Genomic DNA, 8070 nt, shown 5'->3' on the forward strand with positions numbered 1-8070 from the left:
AAAATTCAGGGTGCGTTCCACCATGAGCCCCGTCCCCGATGTCTGTATATGGCGAGGCCCTCGTGTCTGGTTCCTTGTGGGAAGGCGTAGGGTTTTCGTCGGAGAAGGACTCTGTCCACCATGCCGGCGTGGAGCCCCCCTACATCATCTTACCGATCCGATCCAACTCATGGTCACCAGGGGCACAGAGACCCAACAAAAGCGGGGCGGACATCGCCGCAACAAATCCATAGTGCGCCCGAGGGCAGCACATAGTGCGTCCATAGAGCGTAGTGGGGACAATTCCGGGCCCTGGCCCCCCCTTCCAGGAGGACAATTTACCAAATACACTTACTTATCTGCTAATTGCTATACTAATCGTCCGGCGTCTCTGATCATCCTAGCCTTTTCTATGCCATATACACTCATTTGGCCCCTCCTAATATTTGATTCACGCTCCGCCACTGCGTCCGAGGGCAGCACATGGAAACAGCACCAGCGTACTGTTCCGGGATCCGTTGGGCTCCAGATAAAGAAAGAGAAGACGAGTCCATGATCCATCAGCACAATGGGCTTGGGTCCTTATTGGGGTTGTAATGTAAAATGTGCATTTCTTATTTTTATTGTTAAAAAACCACATGTTTTTTTTTTTTTTGCATTTTCCTCTCTTTTTTAGCAAAAAAAGAGGAGAATTGTGCTGTATAAATCAAAGTTATCATGAATGAAAAAAACGATGAATGCCTCTTTTTCATATAAAATCAGCCGTTGTAGCTAGGGGGTATATATATTGTAGTAAGGTACAAAAGGAAATACTACAAGAGAGGGACGTAATACATGAATGTCAAGATACAGTAAAAAAAGACAGTAGAGTACAACTAGCTACTCCCTCCGTCCATTTTGTGCTAAATACACCCATCTGAAGGACAAGCTTTTTCGGACGTAGGGAGTACTATAACTCTTCAAAACGGGCCCGTTCTTATTCTCTGCGAGCTGGCCTCGCAGGTCCTCCACCAACTTGGTATCACGCCAGTCACTCCTATTCAGCATAAATTCCTTGAGGCTTGGCAGATGTGGAAACCCACAGAACAACCCAACACTGGGACTGCTCCTCAGTTTAGAATACTGTAGCAACTCAAGCTTAGGGGTTGCTCCTTCTTCAAATCCCACCAACTTGAGGTCTCCTATGCAATCCAACTGCAGCACCTTCAGGCTCGGGAATGCCTCCTGACAGAAACTGAAACGGACCTCTTCACCAACGAACGAGTTATCCAATAGACGTAGGGTGGCCAGGTTTGGTAGACTCCCAAGGACTTGTATGGCCGCATCATGCTCCGATATCCTCGACCCATCTAGCTTCAGCTTCACAAGATTTTTCAGCCCCTGGATCCACTCCGGCAGCTTAACCAGGTTGCCTATCAACTTGAGGCTCTGCAGGTCTTTTGGAGGTGAGGACAGGCCATCCAAGCAGACTGATAAACCTGTCTCTCCATGTGATTGCAGTGACAATGACTCCAGGCTGTTGAGACGAGAAATTGCTGAACACAACTCTTGACCATTTCTCTTGTTGATGCCTGTCAATCCTAACTTGCGTATCCGGGTGAGCTTTTTTATATCTTGTAGAACAGCCCATAGTACGCAGTGTGTGCAGGGCCTTCAGTTTCCAAATTCCCCTTGGCACTTCAACACCACCTGGATTTCGTCCCGCCACAAAATATGGTAATATGTTGCAACAAAACATAGTGCATATATCACGCCTGTTAAGTTGTGCACTATCATCAAGATCGAGTTCATTTTCTAGGATCCTCCGTGTACAACATGCCACACAACAATACGCTGAACACAGAGGCAACATCAGAGACTACTTATCTGCATCTATATGACTACCTGCATCTCCTGTGCCACTAGCAAGAATGTGTTCCATCTTCTCAAGCTTGATGATGGTCCTTGGTAGTTTTATTATGCTTGTACCTGAAATATCTAATGTGTGGAGCTGTCTCAGGTTCCCCAATGAATTTGGCAGGTGAAATATTGTATGATGTCCTCTTAGGGAAAGATATCTAAGATGTACAAGCTTCCCAATGTGCTGAAGGTGATGATCAACTAGATCCCACTCGCCTTCCAAATCCAGCACTCGTAGCAACCTCATCTTATCAGAAATGTAAAATGGCCTCCAATTTCCAAACACTGTCAGTGATCGTACACGGGACAAGTCCACTATATTCTCAAACTCACACTGATCCCCCTTCCAATTGCTGCTTACAGCAAGATGACGCACCGTGCCTTGGTTATTTAAGCTGCAACCTTCCTCCAATGTGAATGCAAGATTTTCCTCCATAGCCTTTGAGATGGCAATTTCACGAATGAGATCATGGACATGGCAGGAGTCAATTCCTTTCCTACTATGAATTGACTGTCGAGATGGCAGGATCATGCTCCTGCTTAAAAGTTCCATGAAGTAACACTCCAATACTTCCTCCACTGACTTGCCACGCACCTCACTTGAGTAACTCTCTGCAATCCAACGACGCACTAAGCGTCTCCGTGCAATCTTCTGGTCTTCTGGAAAGATGGCCAGATACAAGAAACAAGCCTTGAGGTAATAGGGTAAACCATCATAGCTTTTCATAAGGACTGCTTTTATGATCTCAAGTTCTGGATTCATCTCCAACTCAGCACTGATATGCTCATTCAATTTTCTCCATTCAAAAGCAGTTTTTGGTTGGCTTGCCAAGAAGCCACCTATGGTGACTAGTGCAAGGGGAAGTCCTTTGCACTTCTTCAATATCAGTTTTGCTTGTTCAACGAACTCCGGATATTGCTCATCCAAATTTATGGTCTCCTTAAATACCTGAAATCCATATCAATCATGTCATTTAGCACTACAAGAAATCATATAAGTACTCCTTCTTTTTCACTTAGTACATCATCACTTTTCTTCCTAAAAATATTACCCTCCCACCTAGAAATGTACGCATGGTGCAATGGTGATTTACTTCATGCAATCCTACTCTGTAATTGGGGCTTTCGTCAATATAAAGCCAGACAACATGCCTACTATCTTAAAAAAACAACCCACTGAAAACAACTTTTTTCTTTGAACAAACCAAAAACTCCTTCAAAATCAAAATTCTGAATGTAAAAATAAATGTAATATATTCGAGAGAAACTAAATGTAACAACTCATATGACCTGCTGTATTTTCTCTATATTTGTCAACTGCATTTGCAGGATTCAAAACCTGCCTTAGCCTTCTTAGTGGTACGTCTGCAGCGCTTGAATTTCAAAGGAGCTTCATATGAAACATTTTCGTTTATACATATGCATGCCGAAGCATGCCAATGTTTTGGATGATATACTTGAGCTTGTCAGCCATTTACGAGTTTCAAAGACAAATTTTTTTTCCCTTCTAATCAGATGTATTGCCCGGTTACTACAATTCTTAGGTCCGATCAAATAGATTATCTCATTATATATCCATATGATATTCTGTCCCATCAGCACTCTTGTAGTAAACTAGGAATATATGTTGTTTGATAGAGGTTAATAGCGGTGTTGCCATGCTACAAGCAGAATGTTTTAACATTATAAATAATCATACTGTAGGACCCTTGTTTCTCTGTTCAATAAAAGCGAAGTTCGGTTAAAGATTCTTTCAATTCATGTATTGTTAGCATGGCAGGAGATACGAAAATATGCTCGACTTCAAGAAATTGAAAATATCAGGATGCTCCAAATTATCAATTTGTACTTTAAAGATGTATGGTTTCCTTTTATGTAAATATATAAATATAATATAGTTTATTATAACATATACTATTTATAGATTTTCTATAAACTCCCATATCAATGCGAGAAAAAGAAGAACCGCGAACCATCTAAATTCAAATCTGGATTAAGAGAGTGGCTTGATTTAAAGAGGACTGAGCCAAATACAGCCGATGAGACACTGAGTAAAGTTTCTTACAAGTAGATCGCATATTCTTCCATGATTACTGAAGCATGTGTTTTTATTGCGGTAGATCCGAGTGGATGAAAATTTTGAGACAGTATCCACAAGAAAAGGGATGGACCTTTGTTTGCACTTCTACTGTCTGATTTCTTTGCTGTTCGGTAGCGAAACCGGGATATCCTACTTCACTTTGACAGCTACAAAATGTACAAATAATTTGGTTGGGCCTAACTATAACTATACAAATTATCATGTCTCCACCTTATTGTAATCGTAGTTTATGTACCAAAGCTTTTTGTATTTATATGTACTCCCTCTGTAAAGAAATATAAGAGCGTTTAGATCACTATCTTATATTTCTTTACAGAGGGAGTATTATCCTAGCTATTGCATAAGATTTCAAACGAATGGCAATTCCAATTTTCTAGTGGACATAAAGATATTGTTTGTGAAGTTTAAAGTAGTTTAGCATTCGCTGAAATAAAAAAAATTGGCCCTTCAAAAAAGAAATAAACAAATTGACAACATTTATTCCATAAAATATAAATAAGAAGGAGAAGCATTGAGTATGACATTGCTCCATTTGTACCTTTTTGGTGAAAAGAGCACATGCGTCATTAGGGCCCAGATGGTTGAGCCTGTATATGTTTCTTTTATTCCTCGAGCACTGCTTGGCGATATTCTCTTCCCTTGTGGTGACTATTACGCAGCTTGCTGCAGTTTCTGGCAAATACTCTTTTATAGCATCCCACTCTACTCTGGACCACAGATCATCAAGAACAAGCAAATATCTCTTTCCTTCTAAACATTTCCTCAAATCTGTCTCATTTTTATCTTCATTCTTATCTCTGAATTGCATAATTAAACTCTCCAGGAGTGTTGCTGAGTTGAAAGGGCGCATGACTGTGACACAAGCACGCTTATCAAACATGCTACTGATCTCTTGGCTTTGATAAATATCTGTCACTAGTGTTGTTTTTCCAATACCACCCATTCCCCACAAGGAAATCACATGAAAATGCTGGAGATCTTTATTTGAGATTAGTTTGATGATTTCCACTTCTTCATTCCCTCTCCCGATGAGACAAGATTCCTCTAGAGTAGTCATTGTCTCCGTGCGAGTGAGGATGTTCTTGTGTGTAGAGTTGTTAACACCAGTAGAGACTACGTATGAGACGGATCCTTTTTCTGCTGAATTCCTTCCCTCCTGATATACCTAAATACAAGCACACAATTAGCTTGAACATGCAAAATATCAAGCAAAAATATTACGGAAAATAAGATAGGTTTACACATAAAACATGTACTAGGAATTTTCATCAGTGACACTGTTAAGAGTTCCAATGGTTGGAACCTTTCCAAAATTCATGAAACAATTAGAGGATGATGATAGTATATAATGATCCCTTTGCCAGATTAATTTTTTTGACCATTCATTAGTTGTCAGTCACAATATATGTCGGAACTTTTTGGGGGAACTTCATACTTTGCTTGCTTTCATTTGGTGTCTGAAGAAGATAGAGAGAATATAATTTATGGAAGTATGTACTGACCAGTGAACGCTAGTTAAGTATAGGAATCCAAATAAATCCATGCAAGAGTTGATGGCTTGAGCTAGAAAATGAATGGAGTATATGAGGTGTAGTTGAAACCAATCGTATTACCTGCATGTTCATTGGATCTAAGGCAGAGGACATGCAACTAGGTGATGGTGAAGGGATGTGGAGGTGTAGAAACATCAGATGTAGTAATTTTTGCACATTTGCCTTGATACATTAAGGTTACTATATATCTCAGATGTAGCATAAGTGCAATGTATATCAATCATACAAATTCTTTCTCATTAAGAAGAGGAAATATATAATTAATTTTTAACTAAATTATGTAGAATGGTTATTAACCTACAACTTTCATGACAACACATGTTCAAGTCTAGTTAATTTATGAAAGAAGTATGTGGTTGCTGACAATGGCCCCTAGAAAAATATAAGAAGCCAAATAACTCCATGCAAGAGTTGAGGACTTGAGCATGAAGTTGTAACCAATACAAATCGAGTATGAAGTTGTAACCACAACAAATGGAGTATGAAGTTGTAACCACTAGAATTATTTGCATGATCAATATTGAATCTAAGGCTAGCTAAGGGCCTAAGGCAGAGGACAAGCAACCCGATGATGGGGAAGGGAGGGTGGTGTAGAAACAGCAAATGAGGTCAATTTTGCACATAGGCTTTGATACATTATTATTTAATTAAACTATGTAAGTGAAATGTATAGAGGGAACGGTGATGAACCTAAAACTTTCATGACAACACAAGTCCAAGTCTAGTTATTTATGTAAACCAGTGGTTGAGACAGTGAACCAAGAAAAAAACAAGTGTAGAGTTAATTAGAAAATTGTGAGGACTTAAAAATTTACCTTACTGTAGAAAGCATAAAGAGACTCATCAGCAAATAACTTCTTATGCACTAAAGCTTCATCCTCTGCTCCTATGCATAAGCATGCAACTTCAACTTGCTCGGTGCACACTATGATTCGGCTTCCTTTATTGTTGTTGTTTGGGAAACATGTTTTAATGCAATCCCACTCTTCAATCTTGTGTATGTCATTGAGTACAATTAGGTAACTCTTGTCATTCAAATATCTCTTGAACTCACAAGCCAAACCATCTTCTTTTGTCGTCGCCATCATCTTCAAAACTTGGGCCCCAATAGTTGTTTTCCCTTCCTCTCCTGTCTTTTGAAGAGAATTAACACAGATTTGCCTAACAATGCTTCGAATGAAGTCTGTCTGACTGAAAGGACACATCAATGTGATCCAAGCACAACAATCAAAATTGTTGTGTATCATGGGATCTTCATAAGCACTTTTGATGATGGATATCTCCCCCAGATCAGTGCTACTTGTGCCCCACAACGCTATCACTTGAAGTGCATTATCCTTGTAATTGATCAACTCACCAAGATCCATTTTTGCTTGATGCCGCCGCAGCCTTGCATCATAGGCGGCAGACATCGTCGCGCTGGACATGATAGGCTGCCCAACAGCAGAGGTAGGCTTGGAGCTAGAGCCCTTGATGAGGTGGTACCGTTGGTTCCTCTGGCTGACCTCCTCCACCTCAGCTGAGGTCCTTCATCTGGTTTGCCACATAACGACGTGCTACCACCTTGCGAGAGAGAGACACCATCAAGACTGCTTCTCCAGACGGACAGCAATATCCAGGAGGCAGTCCTCGACAGAGTAGGACACGTCGCGGACTTGTTTCACCCAAGTCTTGACCACCTTATTGTCGTCTCGCTCGTCGTGTGCAGCCATGAGGAATGACTGCATCATCTCGAGCTCACCCCTGATGAAGGAATGGTCACGCTGGACACCAAGCTGCAGAGCCACCTCCTGGGCCACAGCCGACTGGGCGTAGTTGAGCGCCCCGCTCAACACGGACTTGCCGATGCTGATGGCCGTCCCCTCCATTTTACTGGATGTTTCTGTAGATCAATTCAACTAGTTTTTACGGATAGAGGCTGTACTGCAAACAAGATCAGTTGGAGCAATCAATGGCTGGGCTTGAGCTAAATCTGAAGAGGCAAATAACAGAGAGGAAACAGAGCATATACTACCTGGTGGTGTTGTGGACGGCAGCTTCGTGAGCGACCAAAATGGGGCTGATATCCAAGAGCGTGAGCGCAGCCTCGACGCCAAGCCGACTGAACTTGAGAGATCTGCAAAATGGCAAACCAGAAAGATAATTTAGAATTGACAAACTAATTAGCAAATGGCCACTAGAGCAGAGTAATAAGAAGGATAATTTACGATTCTTTTTTTTTTGCGGGGATAATTTACGATTCACAAACTACAATTAGCAGATGGCCAAAAACGCGCGCCCAAAAAGCAGACAGTGCAAATTGTGAAGCGCGCACAATCCGGAGCCCAAAATATGTTGCGCGCGATAGCGTTTTTCAGCGCGCGCCCTAAATCTTTTAACGCTACATCATCTGCTGGAGCTGTTCGGCGCTAAAAAAATTAAATTTTTAATGCGCGGAGTTTTTTTAGGCGCCTGTTGAAGATGCGCTAAATAGTTCTGCCGCTGCTTGCCGTAGCTTTCCCAAGGTGATACTGTTACATGTTGGCACCTCGCTAATCT

General features: G+C 41.3%; 1 pseudogene; it reads right to left on the bottom strand.

Annotated features, from left to right (window-relative positions):
* Nucleotides 1–699: 699 nt before the first annotated feature.
* Nucleotides 700–7660, bottom strand: LOC109769433 (disease resistance protein Pik-2-like; annotated as a pseudogene).
* Between the last annotated feature and the right edge of the window lie 410 nt (nucleotides 7661–8070).

This window comes from Aegilops tauschii, chromosome 5 (assembly GCF_002575655.3).
Source record: "Aegilops tauschii subsp. strangulata cultivar AL8/78 chromosome 5, Aet v6.0, whole genome shotgun sequence".
Lineage (NCBI taxonomy): Eukaryota > Viridiplantae > Streptophyta > Magnoliopsida > Poales > Poaceae > Aegilops > Aegilops tauschii.